This window comes from Dreissena polymorpha, chromosome 2 (genome assembly GCF_020536995.1).
Source record: "Dreissena polymorpha isolate Duluth1 chromosome 2, UMN_Dpol_1.0, whole genome shotgun sequence".
Classification (NCBI taxonomy): domain Eukaryota; kingdom Metazoa; phylum Mollusca; class Bivalvia; order Myida; family Dreissenidae; genus Dreissena; species Dreissena polymorpha.
The window spans coordinates 1,355,524-1,381,672 of record NC_068356.1 but is presented as its reverse complement, the minus strand read 5'-3'; the positions used below and the strand labels follow the sequence as shown (position 1 = coordinate 1,381,672).

The 26,149-nt window shown below is 37.8% G+C and overlaps 1 pseudogene; it reads right to left on the bottom strand.

The window, feature by feature from the left end:
- Nucleotides 1-1,740: 1,740 nt before the first annotated feature.
- Nucleotides 1,741-23,639, bottom strand: LOC127865511 (aminopeptidase N-like; annotated as a pseudogene).
- Nucleotides 23,640-26,149: the final 2,510 nt, after the last annotated feature.

Genomic DNA, 26,149 nt, shown 5'->3' with positions numbered 1-26,149 from the left:
ATACAGATCAATTAAAGAATATTCGAAGTAGTACCTCTGATAAATGGGGCCATTTGTATCCTAAGTTCGCTGTTAAAATAACGCGTGTCTTTATGATCAAACGCGTTTCTATTAGAATTAAGGCGCCTTGACGATTTTACGGAATACCGTTAGTATCATCGTGCTTACAAATTAAAATCCATAGGGCGACAAAGGATAGTACGATGGCGACAATGCGATAGTACGATGACGACAGTGCGACAATACGCTGTTACAGTGTGATAGTACGATGGCGACAATGCGATAATACGAAGACGACAGTACGATAATGCGATAGTACGATGGCGACAATGCGATAATACGATGACGACAGTGCGACAATACGATGGCGACAGTGCGATAGTATGATGGCGACAATGCGACACTACGATGGCGACAGTGCGATAGATCGATGGCGACAATCCGACAGTGCGATAATACGATGGCGACAAAGCGACAATACGATGGCGGCAGTGCGATAGTACGATGGCGACAATATGTTAAAACGATGACGACAGTACGATAACGCGATAGTACGATGTCAACAATTCGATGATGCGATGGCGACAGTATATAAATATTACATGGCTGACAGGGTGACAGTAAATTTGTCAACTTGAGGAAATACTGTCAACCGAGGCGAAGCCAAGGTTGACAGTATTTTTCCGAAAGTTGACAAATTTACAGTCACCCTGTCAGACATGTAATATTTATTTTATTATACCGAATTAACTATTCAAACATGAACAATTTATATGAACCATGAACAATTTTAATATTCAATAATTGAATTTAATTTCAGCAATGAACAACCAATAATATGTTGAGTGGTTCAGATTTACGGGCAGAGCAAAATGAACTACGCTTTATTCGGCACCGACCTAGGAATCAATTTATCCCATCAATTTTCTTAGTCGTCAATTATTTCTTTAAAAATATATTACAGGACCAGCTTTCCGTATTTTATTTTCATCACTTGATTACGCAATTTATGACGTACTTGTGTGACGTCATTTCGGTGACGAAACATTTTGGGACAACAATATGGACGTGGTGGTTTTTTTTAACAGTAAAATATTTGTTTAAAGCATCGAACGAATCCAAAACGTATTTCGGATTGTGTGTTTGTCATGCATAACACCTTAAGAACAGACACTGGAAGTGAATATCGTTGTAACTTTATTGTTGTTAGCATTGGATTAAAGTTGTCTTTGAGGTAAGCGTGTCGTTTATACTAAATTGATTTTCTTTTTGACTCCTGTCAAAGCTTAATTAATGGCATTAATCTATTCTACAGCACAGTTTCAGCTGCAATCGATACTTTAATCATCCAAATACAACGGACATGCAAAACTGCGTACTGCGCATGCGCGAATGGGACAGTATAATTTTCGAACATTCCGCACGTGATTGCTAAGGCAGCGCCAGCGGGATACAGTATTTTTTGTCAGTAAATTTTTTCCCGCTGGTGGCACGTGATTGCTATGGCAGCGGGATACAGTATATTTTGGACAGTAAATTTATTCCCGCTGGGTCTGACAGTATTTCTATGTCACGATGGCCTATGGGAGTTTAGAATTGTAAATAAAAGTGAGGTATAATAATACAATATGACCTACGCATTGTCGCTATCGTACTATCGCACTGTCGCCATCGTATTGTCGCACTGTCGCATTGTCGTCATCGTACTATCGCGTTGTCGCATTGTCGCCATCGTACTGTCGCATTGTCGCCATCGTATTTTTGCAAATGCCAATCTGTGACGGCACTTTACGCACATGCATTAAACCCCCCTTTTCACCCAAATATATCCGAAAGAGCTAAACAAATGGCGACAAAGGTCATGCATATCACATAAGCAACGTCGTTCTGGCGGGTACATTTGTTGTTATTTCGTGTGTGAAGGATTGCGCCCCCTTCATACCCACAAACACGCAAGAACGATATGCTAGAAATCAGCCTCCAACAACTTGAATATAATAAAAAAAAGTGTAAACCACGATGTGATTGATTGTCTTTCTCTTACCGCGCACTGAACTGTGAATGACATAGTGAAAGATGTCTTCTATAAATTACAATTCGGTCCCGTACAAGTCATTGTGAGAGTAGAAGTGTTACGTGTTGTCTATTCCAAGGTAACATTCTCTTTATATGATAAATAAACACATACTTATATTGTAAAATATAGAAAACAACTGTTTATTGATAGTTCACGCTCTGAAATTGGCGAAATGCCAAGTTATGAGCTACGCAATTGGCGGAATACCAAGTTGTATGCTCTGCAATTGGCGGAATGCCAAGTTATGTGCTCTTCAATTGGCGGAATGCCAAGTTATGTGCTCTCTTCAATTGGCGGAATGCCAGTTATGTGGCTTCAAATTGCCGGAATGCCAAGGTACGTGCTCTGCAGAAGAAGCGCTCATCCTGATGTCGGTTGCTGATAAAGGATTAGGATAGACGACTTGCTGTCTAGATGTTCGCTAGAATGGAGCTCAAATTGGCTAAGTACACGTTCAATTTAATTTATTTTCATAACTAAGTTTATAATAACATAATATTATACTATCATATGTTTAATGGCTGTTCAGTCAGGCGAAAAGTTTATCGAGGATGGTGTAAAGGTAAGTAAACCTATGTGCTTATAAAACTACGCTTTTACAAATTAACGACGCTCTAAGTTCTATTTATAGTTAGGCTTTACGCAACCACGTAAATATAATTTTTACTGCAAACATGCGAAAGAAAATTATTTTTTATTGCTTTAACAAAGAAAATATTATAAGATATTTCGCTGACCCAAACAAATATTCAAACTGGCCAGATGTACTCACCGTGAGACCCTTTTGGAAGTTAGTATCCCCTAGGAAGAAGCGCATCATCCGTATTATGGTGGCGCCCTGAGGTGAAAAACAGAGAGTCATCAGGTATGTAAGGTAGGTAAGCACATTTATGCAATTGGAAAACTGTTTAAGAAACCATTATTTTAAAGATAAGTTAACAGATGTAATATATTGTGTCAAAAATTTATCTTGAACTTGATACGGAATATCATGGGCTCGATCCCCATTCAAGAAGCTTTCCATGGATTTTTGTTAATGGCACTGGTTTCTATGGAAACATAATCGAACACGCTTTTAAAAAACACCGCCTTTTGATTAAATCTCGTAAAATATGTATAAACTAACGAGTGCCTACCTTGATCTTCAGGTCCTTCCTGGTACCAATCGATACCCATACCTTGGAGAATGAGATCCCATCTGTTACCTGGACGTACCTTGGCGAACAAAATCATGTCTTGTACCACTACGTACCTTTGCGTATGAAATCTTGTCAGAGATCTCGTTGATCTTGTCCGGATGAGCCACTGGTACGTAGACAGGGTGAGATGAAATGAGGCCGTCAAAGTTGAACACGTCTTGCAGGTCCTCTACCACAAACTGTTCGAACTGTGGAAAGACATTTAGAGGGATGGGAGGTGTACTATAGGACGTTTAAAATAGTACACTATATACTATTCAGGATATATATCTCGGTTATGAACGCATGCGCAGGTGAACTATGTAGTTGATGCACCGTAGATAAACGACCAGTTGTGCGATTTTAAATTAAAATAATAAATGATACAGAACGTATGCGTTTTCTTTAACAAACATACCATATTTTACAAAATACTCCTCACAAAACGATCCAATTTGAAAGATCGCAGTAAGTGTTCCCATAATTTCCCTAAACAGCTCATCTTAGTTCAAGGTCCTTTAATAATCGACATGGTTTTTTGATGCACATGACTGATATCCTAACTTTTCCTACATATTGTAAAAATACCATTTTTATCAACTTTTATAATAATGTCATAAATGTGTCTTCGAGCGTCGTTACAGTGTTTTACAAAAATTTACCTGATGACCTAGTGTCTAGAAGCACGTGACCCAAATTCAAACTTGGCCTAGATATTGTCAAGACTAACATTTCTACTAAAGTGAAAACAAGGTTCTTTATCCGATTTATTAGACTGGACTTGTTTTTGACCCGCGTGACCCTATTTTGAACGCGGTTAAAACATTGATTAGTTCAACATTCGGATTAAGTTTTATCGAGATTGAGTTAAACGTGTGGCATCTAGAGTAACAACAAAGAATTCTAAGATTTTACCTTGGTGAACTTTTTTTGACGCATGCGTAGAATCTAAATTGGATATTATATTTTCAAGATGAACATATTGACCAAGGTCCATCAGGATGGAGTAATGCATTTGGCTACAGTGGTTACACTGTTTGTAAAAGTTCACCCTGATTAAAACGTTTTTGAACGCGCGAGAACCAGATTAGAACCTTGCCTAGACATTATACCGATAGATAATTTAAACCCGTGTTCAATTACTTCAATTACTTAAAAGGACCTTTTCACCGATTTTATCATGTATTGAAGTTAGTAAAGTTTAAAGTTTGTTTCTTTAAAGTTATAAATGAAAACAAGAATAAAATCAAAGAAAGAAAACAAGTAATCATATACAGGGCTCGAACCACTGACCCTTGGTGTAAAAGTCTAGCACGTCAACCACTCGACCATCCGTGTTCCTACAGCGTGTGGTGAATTTTATTATATATAAGTAATCCTCGTAGTGTCGAAACATCTAACGATAAAAACAGAATTGTTAAATTATGCAATCATTTCGCGTTTGTAACGCTTAATTATTTTCAGATTTTAAATAGTCACAAGATGCATATAACGGATCTTTTGGACCATGGTACATGCTCAGCATTACTTTTTCATCGTTAATATCATAAGCCGTCTTCTTTCTGTAAACCAGTGTTCAATGAGTTAACCCGCGTTCATAGAGATAACCCATTTATGCATAATGGACTCTCACATCATGCGGCGTCTCATCTGGCTCTACGCTGTTTGCCAATGCCTTTTTTCTAGACGCTAGGCATGACTGGGTTAACCCGCGGTTATAGAGTTAAACCGTTATTTATTATCTACCGGTAACTCACGTTCCGCATGTTTACCCGAATTGAATGAGTAAACACCATGTTATACTTGTTTTCTTTTTAAGTTTATTTTGCTCCGTGTGTTAACAGTTATTCTGTGTGTTAACATATACATTCTTTCTTGTTAACCGTGTTGTATACGTTTCTGTAATTTGACATTTTATATAACTTTGGCACAATTAAAAAGTGCATCAAGTGCATAAGATAGACTTCAACCACTCGACATAATTAACATATGTGTCGCGTTCTGAGAAAACTGGGCATAATGCATGTGCGTAAAGTGTCCGTCCCAGATTAGCCTGTGCAGTCCGCACTTTCGACACTTTCCGCTTTTATGATATTTTTCGTTAAAATGAAGTCGCTTCTTAGCAAAAATCAAATTTAGGCGGAAAGTGTCGTTCCTGATTAGCCTGGGAATCTGGGACGACACTTTACGCACATGCATTATGCCCAGTTTTCTCAAAATGCGAGACATATAATCTCTTGAATCTGAATTACTAGACTCTGTTGCTAAAGCTTATTATTTTCTTATTATACTCCTGATAAGTTTTGAATCTGTTTTAGAGGTGTGACATCACTGATTTAGTTGATAAGCGACATTTGTGAACAAAATATACGCCTTTCCATTGCAGGCAGTCAATTGTGCAGCCACGTGCGTTTGCTTACCACTATAAAATTAGTTTAATCAATCCTCGTTAAAGCGTTTTCATTGTAGCCTTAGTTGTGTACACACCGATAATTACGCAGTGATTACTATTTATAGTATGTTGTAGCATTTGAAAGGCGGCTACTCACCATCTTCCAGTCCGGGTGCACGTGGTCCACGCCCATGTACTGCACGTAGCTGGCGAAACCCTCGTTGAGCAACAGGTCGTCCCACCAAGACGGCGTCACCAGGTTACCAAACCACTTCTCGTCATAAATAGATTAATGATGTTAACGTTAACAGTAGAAATCTTCTTACCTAAAGGGCTTCACAAAGGGAGCGGGTTATACAAATCATTTCTATTACTACATTTTACCATACTAGAAGAGTGACATGGGGAATGTATTAATGCACGAACGAAGATCGATAACAATTACAGAAACGAGCATACAAGACACGTGGAACAGAACATAAGCTAATGCGCCACATATGCGCACTTCTGAGAGAGCGATGACGTTCATTGGATGATACGTACACTTGTATATTGTAAGTTTTGATTTAAAATGATGAACTAGACTTGTTCAAGTTATACATTCTGTTATGTTCTGTAAACAATGTATTAAACAATAAGCAGACAAGTTTCCAATAAAAGACATCAACGTGATTACTGTCAATTATTTGTTAACTTTTAACTCAGCACTCAGTTTCGTTTTAACACATTTGTTTTCCTGGGATGTCACTGAAACCGTTTTCCCCGTTGTGCTGACGGTGTAAACCTGGTGCGCCAACGCATGCGAGACCACGACCGCCACGCGCTGCTTGTTGCTCGCCGAGGACACACCGGGCTGGTACAGCATTGCGGTCTCCCTGTACGTGATCAGACCCCAGTTCTCCATGGCGCCCGCAGCGAAGTCGGGGATGGCAATCATATCTACAATGGTCAATAGCTGGTCAATTACAAATCAGATGCCCGAGATCGCGATCATGTCTTCAGCGGTAAGTTAGTGTTCAGTAACACTACAGAAGAATGAAACGCGATCTTATGCACAGCAGTCAACTGATGGTCATTAACAAAAGTCATAAGTACGGAATCGCGACCATATCTTAAACGCTCAACTAAGAAATCCGTTATTGTGATGTGTCTATTGAAGTCAACTTGAGGTAAGTAACTTGTCGGTAGCTCGGGATCACCATTTTATCTACAGCGGTCTGTTTGGGATCAGTATCACGTTTAACGTTCGTGAAAGTGATCATATCTAGCATAGTCAACCAGTGACATGTCAGAGTTCCGCGATCGCTTTCTTATCTACAATGGCCAACTAGCTGTGACATTGTGGTCAGTAGAAAGTATGAAATCCGGGATCGCTTTACTATCATTTTGTTCTCAAAACACTTCACAAGTTCCGGATCTCGATCATTTTGTTAGTGGTAAATTAGTGGTTAGTACCACGTCAGATGTCCAGGATCGCAATCTTATATACCGCAGTCAAATAGGGGTCAGTACGGCGTAAAACTTCCAGGATAGCGATCATATCTTCAGAGATCAACTAGGGGTCAGTACGGCTAAAACGTTAAGGATCGCGATATTATCTACAGCAGTCAAATAGGGGTCACTGCGGCGTTAAGCGTCCGGGATCGCGATCTTATCTACCGCGGTCAACTAGGGGTCATTACGGCGTAAAACGATCGGGATAAGGATCATATCTACAAAGATCAACTAAACGAAAGTACGACATACAAAGCCTGTGAAAGCGATAATATCTGCAGATGTCAATCAGTGGTCATGTAGCGTAACAAAGTAAAGAACCAACAAAAAGAAATTAAATATTATTAAATTAAAATATTATATTATATATTACTATACTAAATATTATACGCATAGAAAAATTATTAACAACAGAAATTCAATATTAGCGGATCACGAAATTGTCAAATTCCTACAATAAGCAATATCTTACATACAAAGAGCCCAGCTAATTAATTATTTAACGGATACATGTTTCAGCACGATGCTAGTACTGATGAAATATTGTAAATAACGTCAAACTAGACGAGACGAACTCACCAAATTAATTACTAATTGCTTATCTCGCTAATTAGGCATGTCGTGGGTATGCAGGGAATGTAAAAGGCGGGCTTATATCCTTTTTGTCTGTGGCATATATATCATATTACTTCGCTACCTTTGGGCACTTGGTTTTTGCACAAGATCCCGTCGGAAATTATACACGTCACCATTGGGTGTTTCCATCTATATTAATATACTGTTTTTCAGTAGAGAGTTCAAATTCATGAGCACGGACGGACATTACGGTCACACAATTTGTTATTGTCATGTGGCCAAAGAGCCACTACATTTAACTTATAGTTTATAATATTTAACGAACATTGGAAAAAGTTGTGTTGGGATTTAATAAATAGAAATAAATCGTTATCAACATTGAAAGGGACTTGTGTATGTTTATTATTGAGTTTTAAAGACTACTTCCACAGTCAGAACGACGTAAAGAAAGGCCCGGATTAGTGATCATATATACAGTGTTAAACTAGTTTTTAGACATGTCGGGAGTCCGGGATCGCGTAACAAAAAATGCCGAAATTCCCATCATATCTCGTGATATGATCGGCAAAATAATGGTCAGAAACAATTCTGGAATCGCGATCCTATCTGCAGTGGTTTGTTGTCAGTAAAAGACTTAGAAGTCACGGATAGCGACCGTATGTCTAATAGTCAGCTAGCGGTCAGTAACAAGGCAGAAGTCAGGGATAGCGATCGCATGTCGACAGTATTCAGCAAGTGGTAAGTAAAAAGTACGTTTAAGATGAAAGCAAATACTTTTTAGAGCTTGCCAGAGTAACGACGAAGAAATCCTTTCGACGCAGCATGTCAACATTTGAAGTAAACTGATACTATAAAGAAATGATATTACTTGGTCAGTTTTTACCACAGGGCATATTGTTTTTTAACTCAGTGTACAGGGCCATTTAATTATGTTATATACCAATTCTTTGATTTCAGATTTAATATATATATATATATATATATATATATATATATATATATATATATATATATATATATATATATATATATATATCCCCTTCCTGACTTTTGCCAGTTATGACCAGTTATGACCAGTTATGACTCTAAGAGCAAGATTTTATTAAATTTTGTGGAGCACGACGATGCTTCGACGGATATAGTCTGTCAGTATTTTTCTTCCTATGTTTACAGTAACTATACATCACCACCAGTTTTCTTCCAGATTCGTAATTTGAGAAGACTGTGGACCAGGACAACCTTACAGAAGAGAATACCTTGTTTAGGGAGTGGGTATGTAACGTTGAAGTACTTCTCGAAGAACGTCAGGATTTTCACACCAGTCTCCAGCGAGTATGGGGTCTGATCGATTGCCTGGGCGTGCATATGCGCGGTACTACAATGGTTACAGTAACTATCTACTATTGAGCAACATTTGTATTATTTAAGTTACAAAAAATATTTGCTGTACAGTACTCTTGGCCGTCGCACAAGTAAAACACCGGCCGACAAGAAGTCAATTATATATGAGATGATGACATATAAACCGTGTGGTTTAAAACAGTTAGAGTAACCTTTTGTATGCCGTAAATCAAGCATAGTCATTCCTCACCTCGGTTTGCTCAATGTTGGTGATACAAATATAAAGATAGTTTTGAAAACTAGGGAACAATTTAAAACGGCGTCAATGTTATGATGTTTGTCGGTGAAAATACTCAAGTCGTCCTATTGACATGATCCTCTGTTTTATGGATTTTACTTGAAACAAACTTTAAAAAATGTAAATGTTGAAAAACGTTTGAAGGTTTAGTGACCGAAAAGTAAACAGCAAACACGACAGTGCTCTAACTCAAAACAGGTCGTAGTTACCGTTACGTTGTTCTCGGTCATGGCCTTTGTGTAGTGGAAGTCACAGATAATAAAGGCAAGTAGATAGGTAGACATCTTGGGCGTCACTTTGAACTTGTCCGCGAATAAGTTGTCACCCCTGTGAGAGAACATAAAGGAAGGCCTTTCGAATATAAATATTTAAATCAGGTGTTATTGTTTTAACGTTTACACGTACTTCCATATTCGAAGAAATATAATCAATAAAATGAATGTAAATTAAAGTATAAAATACGCATGTGTATCTTAATACCCGATGTGTATATTTGTTCATTAAGATGTTCGCTGTGTATACCTTACCTTTATTCAGTAAATATTACAAACATGGGCACCAATATCCCATCGATATATTAGGTTTTAAAACCAAATTAACATGGATAAGTTGGGCGTATATTGCTGTATTCCTTAGAGATATGTACCTTTATTAAAGAGAAATATTAAATGAAGATTTTGAATATGTTTACCCATTTCCATGGAGATTCAAGACGGGTATACCTATATTCCATAGAGATGTTGACGATATATACCTATATTTCATGGAGATCTGAGTCATGTATCATACAGCTAAATGATATTATAGAAGGAAACTCTACGTGTCGTCTAAACAATGGATTTACATGCCTAGTAGCCTTACACATGTACATAGCAGACTGCTTATTTGGCCTTTCACTCTTGGTTAAAGGTCTTATGCAATTAAGATTTGAAGACGATTTAGATCGTTACCATGTATCAACATCCTAATTCGTTTGTTCCAAAACGAACTATACATGCAGCGAATAGATATATTTCAAATGAGTACCTTGTACCATGTAAGAATAATAGCAAGTAGTTATTAATCAAATACAGCGTTTCTATTGATGTTTAACTAATAAGCGAAATACATCGCCAAACAGCTCGCGCTTGTCTGCTGACATTGCATTACTGGATTGCATCATTCATTCAGCAAAAGGACGCGGGTTGTCTTTGCAGTTTGAAATGAACTTGCAATATACTATGACTTAATTTCGTGTTTATGATGGGTAATTATAATAAAATGCGAATAAAAGTGTTGAAAAATATGGCTAAAATAAACCAGTGAGTCTGAATTGTAGAATTATTAAATAATGTAGAATGTATTCGAATAACCTGATGTTTTTAAGTATTTTTTAACAATTTGCCGATTAAGAACATAGTATGTGACTTAAACGAGACTTGACTTGTATTATTGGAGTTCATTGTACTTTTACGTTTCGACGGAATTTGACGTAATTTTAAAGGGTAATTTCTTTTATGATTAGTTCGTTCCATATATTTGGCCTTTTATACATATATTCAATGGATATGTTGGGCGTGTAAACGTATACTCCCCGAAGTTGTAAGGCATGGATACCTATGTTCCATGGATATAGTTATGGTGTATATCTTTATTCAATTGATATTTTCTTTACACGTGCAGCTATATTCCCTGGATATTTTTGACATGTAAGGGTATATTCTATGGAGATATTGAGAATGTATTCCTGTATTCAATGCATTTGTTGAACATGTAAAATTTAATCCCATGGAGATTTGTTTACCTTGCTTCCATGGAGATGTTCGGCATATTTGAGATCGAGACTATGTGACTCTGGCGGACCAAGGTCACTTCAAACAGCGCCTTGATTGCCGGCTCATCCATGCACGGGAACGTTTTTCGAGCGTCTGTCGGCTGCATTTGTGACGTGGCGATGTGACTGCGGTGAGAACGGGCGCAATGAGTACACAGGTGGTTAGCGTGTGGCTATGATATTAATTAGTGAAAACATCATTTTGAATGATAAATAATCATATTATAACGAAAAATTAACTTTTCTGAAAAAAAAAATATTTCACTATCAAATATATATATAACAAGGTATGCAACTCAAAATCAGCCCAAAACGGGGTGCATCGCTTTGAACAGCCATATCTTCATAAATTTTGCAGCGATTTTCACGATCTCGGTCTTATTCAACGCAGAAATGAATTTCCTTTCTGGAAATGTATATGTCTTGCAATATTTTAACAAATGCTGGGTCAACTTTTAAGAAATAACACGATACACAACACGCATGACCCAGTTGACAGCGATCATGCTGTCTTTAAGACTGAAATCTTCACGGAGTAAAGGGCAACTTCTCTACAAAGTTCATGTAGTTCGATACCATAATTCAATAAAACGTATGAAAAAACATTATTACCGTTCTTGTCGTTACATTCTGCATCAAGACTAACTGTCCAGCGCCGTTTGAAACCTTTGTTTACATACATTTCAACTAACTGACATTTTAAACATACGAGTGATTTCATTGGTCCAATGCGGAGGTGTGTCTTTACAACTGGAGATTTCATTCATAAAGAATACATGATCACTGTCAACTGGGTCATGCAAATATCAAACACCAATACGCTGATCAATAAATTACACCCGTTAAAAACGAACATAAACCATACATGAAATACATGTAAATCATACATGAAGAGATCCCCGAATGTTTATGGCACCAATTAATATCCCGATTTAAAAAGGCAAGATCCATCAACCAAACCTTAACTCACTGTTGACAATTCAGAGATTTAATTAAGAGTCCGTAGCTTATGGTCCGATCTCTTAATAAAGAAGCTATACACATTGCGTTAAGATTACGTGTTACCTACGGATCAGACCAACAAGAACCTGTGTAGTTGAGCTTTTTTGAGTGCAGGTAAAACCTGTCTGTAGCATTTTTGCATTTGAAGCTAATGATGACACTTCCGTTGAAAAAGAACGCTGTTGGCTCCAGGGGCGCGTACATGAACACCTGCGGAGAATTACAGGGGCGTGGTCAGTGAAATGACACTATTTGTAAGAGGTCGTACATAGACCTGTAGCAGTCTATGTCGTTATGAGAAATACACATTAGTTGTCCTGGTTATTGAGCTCAGATCGCCAGGATGGATGACTTTTTAATACACAACAACGAACCAAATTTTTTTTTCATTTCTGTCTATTATGAGTTGCCTTATCTCAATGTAGATCTATGTTATTAAGCTAGACATATACTACTTAAAAAAATAATAACACGGCATCGATCTAATGGTAGTTTCACCGGATAGTGTCTACCAGTGACCCATACCAGTAGCTCCACAGTATACTTGACAAGCATCATGTACAGAGGTATCCTTACATCCTTCACAGTAGGCTTTGGTGTGGCTGGTGTCGCCTTCGGCGGTCCCGTGGGGGCGGGGTTTGAAGAAGAGGTGCTGCTGGGATACGGCGTATGAATTGTGGCGTTACATGCGCTACCTAGTGCAATAAAAATAACAACATATTAATGCTGGTATTATGATTATATTTTTGTTTAATACTAGTAATGTGCAAGTCAATGTACATACAGATATACTTCAATGGTTTGAAACATAAAGTAAAATGTAGCGCACGTCACTCGTTTATGCTTAAAGTATATATTCTGACTACATATCTGATTAAAGAAATATAAAAAAATATGAACGTGCAAATACTCCCGAGCCACCCGGCTTTATGATAACCAATTGATGAATTGATTGGTTTCAAACAGGAAAGTAAATACAATCAAACATAATTTGACCAAGTGTCCTTTGCAAAATATGCAACACTATGCACTATAAGATGCGATCTCAGATCAGCTCTTATATACGGAATACCGTTAGTGCCATTGTAGTTACACATTAAAATCCAGAGGGCGACAAGGCTTTAGTGCGATAGTACGATGGCGAAAATGCGATAATACGATGACGACAGTGCAGCAATACGATGGCGAAAGTGCTATAGTACGATGGCGACAATGTGATAATACGATGACGACAGTACGATAGCGCGATAGTATGATTGCGAAAATGCGATAATACGATGACGACAGTGCGACAATACGATGGCGACAGTGCTATAGTACGATAGCGACAATGCGACAATGCGATAATGCGATGATACGATGACGACAATGCGATAATACGATGACGACAGTGCGACAATACGATGGAGACAATGCGATAATATGATGACGACAGTACGATAAGGCGATAGTACGATGGCGACAATGCGATGATACGATGGCGACATTACGATATGACTATCGCATCGTCGCCATCGTACTATCGCACGGTCGCATTGTCATCATCGGATTGTCGCCATCGTACTATCGCATTGTCGCCATCGTACTATCGTATTGTCGCCATCGTTCTTTCGCATTGTCGCCATCGTAATATCGCACTATAGCATTGTAGCCCACTCGGTATAAATGTCTAACCACGATAGCCCTAACTGTATTCCTTACTTATACGCTTATAGACCTCGAGCTACTGTGCTGAAGAAAACTACTCCGGGTTAGGAGAGCAAGACATCAAGACAAGATCACAGAGCATGATGACGAGAGTCATGGTAGGTAGTCAACATCTCAGGTCAAGTACTGGTAGTTACAATTTCGGGGCCCGTATTCGCCCACCGATTCTAAGATTTAACTCTAAAAATAAAGAACATTCTTGGAACTGTACTGATCTCAAACTACTTATTAAAAACACGGTGTTCACGGTAAAGTACCTTGAACTAATGCACACTTGCATGCATTTTAATTGAGTTCAAGATTAGTACTGTGAATCACAATTCTTAGAATGAGTTGGTGGATGCGGGCACGGGTATGTATGATGACCTCGTACCCTCCTGATGGAACGTGAACAGAAACTTAATAGTGTTAGTTCGAAGGTATGGGTATTCTAGTAATTATTGGCGACCCGACTATCAAGTCTCTCTGCACTCGATGTCCTACGTAGTTTGAAAATGATGTTATTCTATTAATATTTTAAACTATATTTTAACAAAGCCGGGAAAAAAACTGACTGTGTTTTGATTGGACTTTGATGTTTATGAGGGCCTTTTGCGTCTGAGACTGCATTATGTGAGAACCCTGAACGTGTCACAGCACTCCTGGATTATTAACTCACTAGACAAAAGTTGAGACAAATTTTTATAGCTGCACTTTCGGCCTTTTAGTGTTTACTGAGAGATATTCCTTTCGGTGTTGTGCTGTGAGGCGAGTTGCCCGTGTAGGTGACCACCAACCAAGAAAACAAGCGTTTGGAGCAGGGATTGAACCCGGGTCGCCTAGGAGACAGGCGCGTGTAATAACCACTGCGCTTACCGGACAGTCCTATGCAGTGTATGTTTGTGTATTTCGAAGATCACGAGGATCTCCCGCGCCTGAAGCTAAATGATATGTTGATCCAGAGTGCAGGGTGTCCCAGCGCTTATACCTGATCAAGTGACTATACAACCAACGTTGAAACGACTTTGGGATTACAGCTGACATTTCCAGATACAATGTATATTTGTGTTAATGATAGACTTCCAATTCGGTGTGATATTGTTTTTACGCGGGAGCCGGAGTACCCGAAGAAAACCCCGCATGCCCAGTGTGGTGACCACCAAACACACAAATGTTTTCATGAACGGGATTGACCCCAGGTCACATATGTGAGAAGCGCGTGTAACAACCATTGCGCTTAGCGGAGACCTCACTGACTTTTCAGGTGGTCTGTATTTCGAACTCCTGAGGTTCTTCCGCGCCTAAAACTGCATTTAATGTGTGTCCGGACTGTGTCCCAGGAATCTTACCTAATTTACTTAATAGACTCGCGAAAGTTGAGGCGGACATTGAATTATAGCTGCAATTGCCAGCTTATAATTTTTTAATGAAAGGCAATTTATATTGGAGTAATCTTGTTCTGATGTGGAAAACTGGAGTACTTGGAGTAAACCGCGCATGTCCGATGTAGTGACCCCTACCATGCTCACATGCGACGGGACGGGGATTGACCACGCGGAACGATGAGTGCCAATATTTTAAATCTCTGATTGCTGTGGACCGACTTTAGAATGTCGTGTTGCATTCCCGATCTTGCACCGATGACCTATCGCTATCTGACCGATATGCAGACATATACCGTCCCGGTATAAAAAATGCTGGATATGTTAGAGCGTATGCAACATCCGCCATACACAGGTGTGCTAGGCATTATAGCATGTTCGATTGAATACAGTATACAGCTATGTTGGGAACTGAATAAAGTACGTCGTACCTGGCTCTGTTTGTCTGTATTGAAGATATAAGTTAAAATCAATCACGGGAAAAATCAGCACCTTAAAATTGTTCTCGTCAATGTTTTAATCCATCATTTCATTATATCAGAAATAGTCTGGCAAATGAACAAAACAATAAATGGACTAATCAGCTAAGCCAAACGTGAATGCATATCAAACATTATTTAAATTATGGTACGCATATTATTTCTGTATCTTTACACAAGTGTAGTTATATTAAAGTCGGCTGATGAGTTGCTCAATTGCATGAACGTGATATACCTAATGACTAAATACAAGCTACATTTTTTCCGATAAATATTTTTTTTATGCGAAATAATTATTATATGTGTATGTTTATAAATGCATATATCACATATTGAAAATCATAGCTAGCTTAAAGTCCGACATACCTTTAGCGACAATATAGGTAAAAACTTATAGTAAGTGTTGCAGAACATAAAAACACATTATGAAATAATTAACTGAACATTATTGTGGGACATTGCGTTACAGAGTGCATGTCAATTTTACTTTAATGACTTGTTTACTGTATATGCACTTGAATAACGTGTGGTTGTATTGATGCTCATGTTCACCTTGACTCTGAACTTTTATTATAGTTTTTATTCATAAACGTTCAAATCGCTCATTACGAATATACACTTATACAACGTACATTATGTTTCACTTTTAATAAATTTAACCGTTTGATGGGTTTTTGTTGCTTTTTTTAAGAGTTCGCTATTTAAAATGTAATTACGATGCAGTCAGATCTATCAGTAGTTCAAATAACAAACAAACACTTTGAACTATGTTTTTGATGTACACACGCAGGTAATAGAAATCATTTACACAAATTGATTGTTCTTTAAATTATTTCCCAGGATTCGATCATTTAGCTTGTTAAAATACATTTTGTATGTCGAAAGAAGAGAGTATTTTAATGTTATGTTTTGTTGCTATGTTGTTGAAATGAAAATCCCTGCTAATTAGCTTGTCGCTCACCCATATATCAAGGACGAACGTGTTATGAAGTTGTTATTAAGATGAAACATGTACCTAACTATAGGATTTTACATAGATCATGTTTGCCAGTTACAGCGTGATTTAAGCGATGAACGATAATAGCATTCATTACGTTGCAGGTAAACATGGACACATCAAAATTCAGTAATTAACAACAACTAGTGAAAATATTGCAACATTTATGCGCCATTTAAATGAACTTGTTAACAGGTTGTCAAAATGACAATTTTCCAACTTTGTGTTATAGATGAAAACACTCAAAGTACAATGTACACATAGACGGAAATATAACACTAATAACGTACCGGTAGTCCCATGCTACACATACATTTACATTTATTAGCAATCATCATTAGAAATTGATTAAATTAGTAAAGTTACGAACGCATCTAACAATGGTAATACTTCGGAGTCTTTCTGTTGTCTTCTTACATTTTGTTACATAACGTTATGTGACATTATGTGAAAAGCTAGAAGTATATAAAATGCCCAACACGTAAAAACTTGGATGACCGATTGGTTTACGCAACAGCTTTTTAACCCATTTGTGCCTAGTGGACTCTCCCATCCTTCTAAATTTGATCAATTTATTTCCAAAATTAGGGATGTCTAGTATACTTATTTCTATATTTAAAATCTTTCTTAAAGAACTTCCTTTAAGCAAACAGCGCAGACCCTGATAAGACGCCGCATTATGCGGCGTCTCATCTGGGTCTTTGCTGTTTGCCAATGCCTTTTTTTTGCTAGACGCTAGGCATTAATGGGTTAATCCAAAAGATTATTGGTTCTTTAGCAAGAGGGGGTGTACCTTTGTTCTTTTTTATGTCTTGAACTCTAATATTTTAATGCAAATAAGCTCTTCAGTACCGATGTTTCCATTTATGTATGTAAGCATTTAATAACGAACTTCAAAGAAAGCCAAAATGTGTGAATAAATGTCTTTAATCTTAGGATTTCTTTTAAACCTAATGATAAAATATGACATGTCTGCAGTGAAATAACAGCAGTGAAAAAAACAAATTCTTCTTCTGCTTCTGTACAGTGCAGGGCCTGTTACGGCGTAGGCACCGGGAGTGGAATGCTAGTAGCACTGTGGGAGGGCTGACTTAAAACCCTCGATTGTCTGTGCGCATGCGATGCTATTATCAAGGTGGTTCCAATCCACTGCAGTCTTTATTAAAAATGAGTATTTGTACTGCTCAGTATTGACGGATTTCACTTTCAAGCCTCTGGTGTTATTAATGCTGTAGCGATCTATGATGTTTGTTGTTTGGAAGTCTTTGACGGTTTTAGCTTTCACTTGCATGTTATTTTTGCTGGTTTGTATAGCTGGCACCTTCCCCTCGATCACTTTGTATAGGAAGATCAGCCGACTGGATCTTCTGCGATCTTGGAGTGGTGGAAGTTCAAGGTCCTTTAGCATCCTTGTTACACAGCCTTCACTTCTATTGATATGGTAATTGTTTGTTATGAAGCGTGATGCTTGTCTTTGCACGCGTTCGATCTTCTGATATCACTTTAAAGGTAGGGGTCCCAAATGATAGCCCCGTTAGTATGTCAATGATATAACCAGGGAGATGTAACCAAGTTTTCTACAATCTTTAGAACAGTTTCTTAGGTTTCTTCTCAAAAATGTCATGGTTGAGTTTGCTTTCTTTGCGACTTTTGTTATATGTGAAGACCATTTCAAATTTTCATGTACTGTTAATCCAAGGTAGGGGTTTTCTTCTTCCTGTTTCAGAATTTCGCCACAAAGTGAATAAGAGTGCATGGATTTATTATTAACATTGAGAAGGTAACATTTTGGCATTAAAACGCATGCCCCACTTTTCTGCCCATTTTTCTAATTCATTCTAATTTTCACCGGTGAAAAGAACAAATTTTCGGAACTCCTTTTTCTATTTTTAGATTATCATAAATAATTAAATATATATTTTCTATGATCACGAGTCAATTCAAATCGACATTCCGCCGAATCCAACAAACTTTCTTTTTATTTTATGCTTTTTCATCGTTTGTTTAGATCTACATTGTAAAAGAGTTTTAGTGGAGAATTTCGCTGGTATAATGGCGTCATTTTGTCACACTAATGACGTCATTTTGTGTTTTGTGTTTTAAAATGTATTTAGGCACGCCACATGAAAAGGGGTAAATTTTCAGCAAAAGGGAAACAGCTGTTTATTATTTTCTTGAAAAAGGGGCACAAAAGAAACAGAAAATGTGTTCATGTCAGTGTAAGATCGTTTTTTATTTCACTCGTGATTATAGAAAAACAATATTTTCACTCGTGGCTGCGCCACTTGTGAAAATATATGTTCTATGATCACTCGTGAAATAACAAACAATCTTACACTGACATAAACAAATATCCTGTATATCTTTAGTAGTGTCAGAAAATATAACGGTCATGGTGTCAGAAATTTAAAGGGATCTTTTCACGCTTTGGTAAATTGACAAAATTGAAAAAAGTTGTTTCAGATTCGCAAATTTTCGTTTTAGTTATGATCATTGTGAGGAAACAGTAATACTGAACATTTACCAGGGTCTAATATAGCCATTATATGCATCTTTTGACGATTTTAAAACCTAAAAATTATAAAGCGTTGCAACGCGAAACGATTGAATAATTTGGAGAGTTCTGTTTTTGTCGTTAAATTTTGTGAAACTACGAAGATTGCTTATATAAGGTATAAAATACGTCAAATATGTGTACTCGGCGGAATAGCTCAGTAGGCTAAAGCGTTTTTACTTCAGGACTTTGGCAGGACTCCAGGGGTCACTGGTTCGAAACCTGATCCGGGCAATGTTCTTTTCCTTTTTTAAATTTTATTCTTGATTTTTTACTGAAGCTTTTACGATCCAATGTTTACATTTATCAATATAAAGCATTTAATGAATAAGTTAAAAAAAATGCCAAAATCTGTGAAAAGGCCCCTTTAAAGCTAAAAATACATGTTTTATAGCGTATTAAAATTTGAAAGATATGTTGGGATGCGTTAGCTGGTGGAACCGAATTATGTTAGCATCACGGATATGTTGTGTAGCGTTAGTTAGTGTAACGGGCTTGTTTGGTAGCGTTAATAATTGTAACGGACTTGTCAGCAAGTGTGACGGACATGTTTGGTAGCGTTAGTGTGTGGAACGGAAATGTTTGGTAGCATGTGTTAGTGTAACGGATATGTTGGGTGGCGTTACTAAGAGTAAACGCGCATATTGGGTAGCGTTAGTTAATGTAACGGACATGTTGGGTAGCGTTTGTAGGTGTTAACGGGCATATAGGGGAGCGTTAGTTAATGTAACGGATATGTTGGGTTGCGTTCGTAAGTGTATAAGAAAATATTGAGTAGCATTAGTTAATGAAACGGACATGTTGGGAAGCGTTTGATAGTGTTACGAACGTGTTGGGTAGCGGAAGTTAATGTAACAAACATGTTGGGAAGATTTCGTATGTGTAACGGACATATCGCGTGTCTACATCGCTTGGGCAGGTAGTGGTTTCGGCAGACTTGAGAGAAAAACTAATCCTGGTACATACGTACATGACATACACACTAGAGGGCAAGTGGGTTGAGCGGGGCAGGTACACCGTGGAAAAATGTGTGCGCTCAGCTATCCAGCTCACCTCCACGTTCGCCTCTTATTAGACTGCTTTGTTATTCCGAGAGAGTCCGAGAAATTTGGTAACATACACATTTAAACAGTCGCTTAACGCCGTATGAGGAAATTAACTTTAACATTGATTTTAACCAGAGTCTAAGCTTTTTAGTCGAGTCTTATTTCCTAGTATGGTAACTTTTTAATACAAGTAAAAGTTTGTTCGTTGACATTAACTATATATCCCTATTTGTATTCAGAACTTTCTTATTATGCACGAAAAGGGATTCGGCTTTTTTATCAAATAAACTTTGATGAGAGAGTTTTTGAATTGCAAAATGCTAAAATTCGAAGAGACGTTTTGGTAAATTGACAAAATAATTAAAACTGTTTCATATTTGCAAATTTTCGTTGTAGTTATGATATTTGTGAGGAAAGAGTAATACTAAACATGTACTATGCTTTAAAATATCCATAATATGATCTTTTGACGATTTTAAAAACTGAAAATTATAAGGCATTGCAACGCGAAACGACAAAAACTGTTTCATATTTGCAAATTTTCGTTGTAGTTATGATATTTGTGAGGAAAGAGTAATACTAAACATGTACTATGCTTTAAAATATCCATAATATGATCTTTTGACGATTTTAAAAACTGAAAATTATAAGGCATTGCAACGCGAAACGATTGATTTGAGAGTTCTGTTGTTGTCGCTATATTTTACTCCAGGGGTCAGAGATTCGATCCCAGTTGAGAGTTACTTTTGTCTTTCTTTAATTTTTATTACTGGAGTTTTTTAAATACAATGTTTTCATTTATCAATTGTAAGCATTTAATTCCAAACTTACGATGGCATAGAGGTGACATTCACTCCTCTTTTAAAAATTGCACTCCTATTTTTTCTATCTCGTGGCCACGAGTTAGCTATGTCGTGGCCACGAGATAGAAAAAAATAGGTGTGCAAAACTAAATAAAAGAGGAGTCAATTAAAAAAAGAGCGGTGCAGTTAATAAAGGAGGGGTGCATTAAACAAAAGAGGGGAGAATTTCGAGATCTCGAGATCCCGAGTTAGTCAGCCAATCAAATTTTGTGTAACATGTGTAAATATTATGGAACAATTTGATTGGCTGACTAACTCGTGGCCACGAGTTAGCTAAGTCGGTATCTCGAGATCTCGAAATTCTGTCCTCTTTTTTTTAATGCACCATTCCTTTATTTACTGCACTGCTCTTTTTTAAATTGCACTCCTCTTTTATTTAGTTTTGCACTCCTCTTTTTTCTATCTCGTGGCCACGACATAGCTAACTCGTGGCCACGAGTTACTGAGTCGTGGCCACGAGATAGAAAAAAGAGGAGTGCAATTTAAAAAAAGAGGAGTGAATGTCACCTCTATGACACCGTACAAATTTCAATACATGCCAAAATCTGTGAAAAGGTCCCTTTAATACGGTGTGGATTTGATACACTTTAATAAGTGCTTTTAAATTACGTGGATTTGTGATAACAAACACTCAGTGTTGTTTATTCTTTCATTATCAAATTCCTAGCAATACTCAGAATTAACGTCGCATAAACAGATAAAGAGATACACAATTTTTATTACGCTGAACGTCAGTTTGATTGCGTCTCCAAAAAATACGGTGCCTTTACGGTACATCTAGCTTCAATTTGCGACATCCGGTAATTGCCGTATCTCATTCCATTTCGGTGACAGTTTAACAACAACACACATTTTGAAATGTTAGCGTAAACGGTACACTCGGTGAATTTTAATTGACTATTTTTTTAAATTACCTATCGCCTGCATATTCATCGCATTTTACATCGCCTAACGCACCTTGAGGTGAGAAGAAAATGTGCGACGTCAAGATTCAAACATTTATTTCTAAAGCGTTCCTGAAGTGTTTGCGAAACTTTGCTTAAAAGTATTATAATACTTTACGCCAATACACAATTCTCACTAGAGCTACTTCAATTTAAAATATAAATAAAAAAGCTCAGGCCAAACAATAAGAGCAAACTTTTTTTATTTTCAAAATATAGGCACTGCTTCCAATAAATTATTTCGCAAACTTATCAAATGTTAATTTTAATTTCTTTACAAAAAGTTTGCCTGAGTAATCTTACAGATATAACGAAATCATGTTACATACATTCAAACTGTATATTCGGGATATTTGGATTGTAATTCCACAATATTAGTTCGCTTAAAAGACAACACCGTTTCATGTTTTTACATTTTAAAGCGTCACCATTTTTAAGTAAAATAACGCTTTTATGTATTTCATAACTGGCTAAACTATTTATTTATCAACATACACACAACTTGCAATTCGATGTGATTTAAAAGTTTGAACATAGATTTAAAAAGCCATGTTTTATAGGCGTTGTAACATTTTAGTAATACATTGCTCAAAGTTTTAATTAACAAAATGCTAATGATCAGAATTCAACTATCTCATTTGTTGTTTTTCTCTTGTGCTAAATAAATCAAATTGCTGTAAAATTTTATATACGTAGTTTCTAAACTTTGTATTTCTAAATTGTATATTGTCTGTATAGATTAGGGAATCGAACCTTGATCGTAATAATATATGTCATAATCCAACAACTTCTAGTAGCATGTACTGTTACATTTTAACGACATGTACCATAGAAACTGTATAATTATTGTAATGATAATGAACATGTTCCTTCCCGTACTGTTATCTATATCATGTTATCCCTAGGCAACGGATTCGAAAGTTTCTCAATTTATAAGCCCAGTTACTTTGGTACAATTAAGTTTAACTGAATACACTTAACCAACCTACCTTGTACACTGACAAGTAAATATCTCTCGTACATTTAAACATCGCACTTGTCAGCATCGGTCTTTCATATCTTATCGCAATTAAATAAGAACAAACTTACATAGCAAATCGCACCCACATACGAACAACATATACATATATCAACATCATACATCATTATCACACTTCGCACTTGCATATCAGCATCACACTCACATATCAACATTATACTCAAATATCAAAATCAGACTTACATATCTCCACGTTTCCCGCGGCCGCCCAGTCTTTGCATTGCTGCATTGCCGCCGACGACGATCCGCTATCCGTCGTCGGATAAGTACATTTGCATTCAAATGTTGAGCCCGGTCCGGCGAAGTGCACGATGATGCCGACACCGACGGCGATGGCGAAAGCGAGGAAGGCGAGTATGAACGCCTTGGCGGTGCTGATGTACATGCCTCGGTCTCGTGGCGCGCTACCGCTCAGAGAATTAATGTCCGACTTGTCGTTCACTGTGACGTCCTCTAGCTCGTAGTTGTTTCCGGGCATCCGACCCCGAATATGTAGACGCTCAGTCACTCATACACGAGATGTGGCTTGGATGTGTATATTTTCGTATCACAGTTTATAAGAGACGAGACGAAATCTCGAGCTAGCAGAAGTTGTCTTCAACTCTCGTAGCTGTAAAATACATTTAACCGTGACCAAAAAATACCATATTGCGAAAGTGTCAATGGGTATTCATACTCAATGCGAAAACATGCAACGTGTGCATGAATAATTAGTTTTAAAGAATTAATATTATCTAATATGGGTAAAGAAATTGATATCGAAATTATGATAAAATATGTTGTTTCGTAAACGCTCGTCAAACTGATAAAACAGTCAGCATAAATTTAATATAATACAAACTTGGAAAACCTTAATAGAACGGTTCACGGAGGCGATTCGATGTATACATGTCTATCACAGAGTGCGTATTTTGATAGTACGAAAGACAATTGACATTAATAAATTACATCTCGTAAAAAAAGTTCAATCCCCGTTCCGGCTCAAGTGAGAGTGCTGGCACACCCCCAGGGTGTTGACATAATGCGACCTCCTGCCCGGAAAGACCTCATAAACTTTGTGCTGGCACACCCCCAGGGTGTTGACATAATGCGACCTCCTGCCCGGAAAGACCTCATAAACTTCGAAAGACACACACACTCGTATAGAGATTTTCTTTCATTCAGCAAAACTGTTTTCTTATGGAAAACGCATTTCAACAACGATTTTAAATTGAAACTGAACATGGGAACACGCTATAATACGGAATACCGTTAGGGCCATCGCGATAACACCTTAAAATCCAGAGGACGACAATGCGATAGTACGATGGCGACAATGCGATAGTACGATGGCGGCAATGCAATAGTACGATGGCGACAATGTGACAACGCGACAGTACGATGACGACAATGAGGTAGTGCGACAATACGATGGCGACAGTGTGATAGTACGATGGCGACAATGCGATAGCACGATGGCGATAATGCGACAACGCGATAGCTACGATGGCGACAATGCGATAGTCATATCGCAGAGTCGCTATCGTATCATTTCTGAAAACCGTTAGGGCCATCGTGGTTACACATTAAAATCTAGAGGGCAACAATGCGATAGTGCGATAGTATGATGACGACGGTGCGACAATTCGAGGACGACAGTGCGACAATACTACGGCGACAATGCGATAGTACGATGGCGACAATGCAAAACGCGATAGTACGATGACGACAAAGCGATAGTTTTATGGCAACAGTGGTGCGACAATACCATGGCAACAGTGCGATAGTACGATGACGACAATGCAACAATGCGATTGTGCGATAATATGATGTCGACAGTGCAACGATACGATGATGACAGTGCGACAATACGATGGTGACAGTGCGATTGTGCGATGGCGACAATGCAATTGTGCGATATAACGATGACGAAAGTGCGACAATACGATGGCGACAGTGCGATAGTACGATGGCGACAATGCGATAATACGATGACAACAATACGATAACGCGATAGTACGATGGCAACAATGCGACAATACGATGGCGACAGTACGATATGACTATCGCATTGTCGCCATCGTACTATCGCACTGTCGCCATCGTATTGTCGCACTGTCGCATAATCGTCATCGTACTATCGCGTTGTCGCATTGTCACCATCGTGCGATCGCATTGTCGCTATCGTATTGTCGCGGTGTCGTTATCGTATTGGCGCACTGTCGTCATCGTACTATCGCACTATCGCATTGTCGCCCTCTGGATTTTAATGTGTAACTACGATGGCACTAACGGTATTCCGTATATCATCGCATTGTTGCCATCGTACTATCGCGTTATTGTACTGTCGTCATAGTATTATCGCATTGTTGCCATCGTACTATCGCATTGTCGCCATTGTTTTATCGCAATGTCGCATTGTCGTCTTCGTACTGTCGCATTGTCGTCTAACGCCTTCCGGTACACATGCGCACATCGTATTTTTTCCTCGATGGAGCCACTTATTTCGTATTAATACTCGCTTATATCTGGATTGTACTCACTGCGAATTTTCTTCGCGGGAGCTGGATTGTGTGATCCTGCTAAGAAATCGTAGTCGAGATATAGAATGAATATTAATACAAAATAAATGCTAATAACTTTCTTGCTGATATGGCTGGAAAGTGAAAAATAGCTGTCTTAACATGGACGTCGCCATCTTGACTATCACGTGATTACCCCCTCTGTATGAAGTGAAGGTACGCAATAAGGGTTTCTTGCAGTCGGATTTGACTGCATATGGAGGTCAGCCGGGTTCATCGGAAGTTACACTGCACTGACGTATAGTAACATTAGAGCCAACTCTTATTTTAGTGATATATAAAAAGATGATTATAAAAAACAACAACATGATTTGCCTTTTATACAAACCATAATTGATATAATTACGAAAGGTAATAAACCAATAATGTGCGCAATTACATATGCATAATCAACATATACACGAATTTAATTCTTAAAAATCCGAAA